Source organism: Penaeus vannamei, chromosome 35, assembly GCF_042767895.1.
Source record: "Penaeus vannamei isolate JL-2024 chromosome 35, ASM4276789v1, whole genome shotgun sequence".
Classification (NCBI taxonomy): domain Eukaryota; kingdom Metazoa; phylum Arthropoda; class Malacostraca; order Decapoda; family Penaeidae; genus Penaeus; species Penaeus vannamei.
In genome coordinates, this window is record NC_091583.1 from 28,134,485 (window position 1) to 28,138,043 (window position 3,559).

At 49.2% G+C, this 3,559-nt stretch overlaps 1 protein-coding gene across 1 annotated transcript in view; it reads left to right on the top strand.

The window, feature by feature from the left end:
* Nucleotides 1-3,559, top strand: part of LOC138859373 (protein TonB-like) — a 17,497-nt gene that overhangs the window by 12,755 nt on the left and 1,183 nt on the right. The window lies entirely within an intron of this gene.

Genomic DNA, 3,559 nt, shown 5'->3' on the forward strand with positions numbered 1-3,559 from the left:
CTATTATTCATCACTATCCTTTCTATTATTCATCACTATCCTTTCTATTATCCATCACTATCCTTTCTATCATTCTCACTATCCTCTCTACTTTCGTTGCTTCTCCCTTCCCCCTTTATCCCTCTCTCTCCTCGTCTTCGTCTTCTCCAACAGAAGCCATTCTCCTCTTCTTTTCTACTAAGCTGGTACTCTCCCTTCTCTTCCTTTTCCCTCCCTCATACTTTCTTCATTTTCTTCTCTTTCCCTTGCCCCTTATACCTCTAATATTTCTTCTCCTTCCTATTCCCTTTCGTCTTTCCCTTTCCCTTCATACTTTCACAACCTCTCCTCTCACTCCTTTTTCATCTCTTTTCTGTTTCTTCATTTTACTCTTCCTTCTCTGCTCGTTCCTCCTTCCTTCTTTCCACTGTACCCTTTCCCTCTCATCTCTCTCCCCCCTACCTTTCAGTCTCCTCCCTCTCCTTCTAATCCCTCCCCTTCACTCCCTTACCTTACCCCTCATCCTCCTCTCCCTTCTATCTCCCCTTAACTCCGATCTCTCATCCCTCCTCCCTCTTCCTCTTCTCCCCCCACCCCCCATCCTCCTCTTACCCCACCCCATCCTCTTCTTCCCCCTCCCTCCACCCTCCCTCCTTTAACCTCTCTCCTACTTCCCCCACTCTCCTTCCCCCCTACCCATTCCTCCGATAAAAATGGCCGAGCCCGAACCTCCGTCACCCCCCTCCCCCTTCCCCCCATCTCCCTATACCCCCTCCCTCCCTCCCTGTGTCCAGGCCGTCATGCCCCTCCCCCTTCCCCCAGCAGCCTCCCCATGTGCACCCCGCCCGTCACCCCACACCCCCATCTCCCTACACCCCTCCACCCCTCCCCTGCCTCCTCTTTGCCCCAGCCGTCACCACTCCCCATTCCCCAACCCCCCCTCCTATACTCCCTCCTCCCCTTCCTCCCTCTTCCCCCTTTTCCCCCTCTGTGTGCCCTGTGCCGTCACCCCCTCCCCCTTCCCCCGCCCCCTCCTGTGCCCCGGCCACCACCTACCCATTCCCCAACCCCCCAATACCCCCTCCTCCTCCCTTCCCCCTTCCCCCTTACCCCCCTTTTCCCCCCATGTGCCCCAACCGTCACCCCCCATCCCCCCCCTTCCCCCCCACCCCCTCCCCTGTGCCCCGGCGTCGCGATGTCCCCCGCTTGCATTTTATCCACCCTCCCCTGCCTCTTCTGTGCCCCGACCGTCACCCCTCCCCATTCCCCAACCCCCCCCTATACCCCTTCCCCCTTTCCCCCCATGTGCCCCAACCGTCACCCCCTCCCCCCTTCCCCCACCACCCCCACCCCCCTCCCCAGTGCCCCCGGCGTCGCGATGTCCCCGCTTGCATTTTATCAGCTTGGGAGGTTTTCGTGTCGCGGGAAATTTACCGTCCATAAAATTAAGTTAATTGGCCGGCCGCTTGAGAGAGAGAGAGTGTTCGCTCGATCCGCCGTTGTTATGATTCTTCTTCTGCTGCTTCTCTTTTGAGTTTCTTCTTTTTTGTGTGTTCTGTTGCTTCTGATTTTGTCTTTGGTATTTTTTTTTTTTTTATTCTTTTTTATTCTTTCTACCTTCTTTTTCATTACTCTTTCTCTTATTATTTCTCATTTTCTCCAGACACAGACACAGACAAACACACACACACAGACGGACTCACTCACACACACACACACACACACACATGCACTCACTTACTCACACAGCACACACACACACATACATATACATACATAGACCCCCACACACAAACACACACACACACACACACACACACACACCCAAACACACACACACCCAAACACACACAGCACACACACAAACACACACACCACACACACACACAACCCCCTACCCCCCCCCCCCCACACACACACGGTCAAACACTTTAAACAAAGTAAAACGAGACAGATTGTCTTTTAATCGACCTCCCGGGTTCATTATTGACACCAAGACCTTAAATTACTTCGACAGATATGCTTACCAAAGCTAGGTAGGACTGAGGGGGAAAAAAGACAAGATACTAAAGATACATATAACATGGAGAAATATAAGGCTGGTAAGATAACTATATATATATATAAGAAAAACAGACACACTACAAAAAGAGAGAGAAACAAAAGACAAAGAAAGGCCAGGAGATAAAAGGTGGGAAAGAAAGGGAAGAAAGGACACGCCTTAAGCGAGGTGAAGAGAAATGAAAACAGAGCAGCAGCAATAATAAAGACACACACAAAGGGAGGAGAAGTGAGCCAGAAACAGAAGGAGAAAGAGTGGTGGGAGAATGCTTAGATGACAAGAGGAGACGCATGGAGAAAGGAGGAGGGGGAGAAGCAGGAGAGAAAAGGAGAGAGGGAAAGATAGGAAGAGAAGGGGAGGAGGGGAAGCAGGAGAAAGAGAAGAAGAGAGGTGGGAAAAGGAAGGGAAGGGAATGAGGGAAGGAGGGAGGTAGGGATGATAGGGAGACGGAATGGGGAAAGGGAAAAAAGGAATGGAATGAGAAGCAGAAGAGTGAGAAAGAAAGGGAGGGAAAAGAGAAGTAGAACACGAAGAGGGTGAAATGAGAGGAAAAGATAAAGAGAGCAAGTAGGAAAAGATAAGAGAAATAGTGGATGAAAAAAAAAAGGAAAAAGACAAAGAAAAAAAACACGGAAGTAGGTAAAAACAAGAAAAAGAAAAAGAAGAAGAAGAAGGAACAAAAAGAGAAGCAGAAGAAAGAGAGAGAGGCTGGCGAGGGGAGCCGAGCAGGCGCGCGTGTGGGTGCGCGTGAGACAAGTAACGAGCCTCACAACTTTTAATTTCCCTCCGAATGGCCGAGGCGAACACTGATGTCTGCTTGCGCTTGACAATTCCGATTTATATCTACTGTTTTCCCGACTCAGCCCGACCCGATTTGTGACCCGACTTACCAGGTGACCCGACTTTTAGATACGAGTCCTTGCCTGATTTTGCTGTCCGACTCTGCGGCTCGACCTTTCGACTCGACTTTGTGACCCGACTTACAACCCGACTTTGCGACCCGACTTTGCTGCTCGACTTTGCGACCTGACTTAGAACCCGACTTTGTGACCCGACATTCCGACCCGACTTTGCTGCTCGACTTTGCTGCCCGACTTACAACCCAACTTTGCAACCCGACTTACAACCCGACTTACAACCCGACTTTGCCACCCGACAACAAACAAATAAAAATCAAACTCGGATAAACCACCAATTCGCCGATCCACTGACGACTCTCCTTAACTGGAATCACTTTCAAGCCAAAACGTCTACACTGATACTTGTCAAGATCTTGTCTGAATGTAAGTGTTTTTGCTGCCTGTAAATGATCAAATTTAGGACACCATCACCACTTCCTTATCGAGATAATCTAGGAATATTCTTAAATAAAAGTAATATTAAGAATAGGCCTATCTATATAGAAGCAAGACGTGTGCAATACATTTTTTCGTTCTCTAAAAGAAGTGATATTAAGAATAGGCCTATCTATATAGAAGCAAGAGGTGTGCAATACATTTTTTCGTTCTCTAAAAGAAG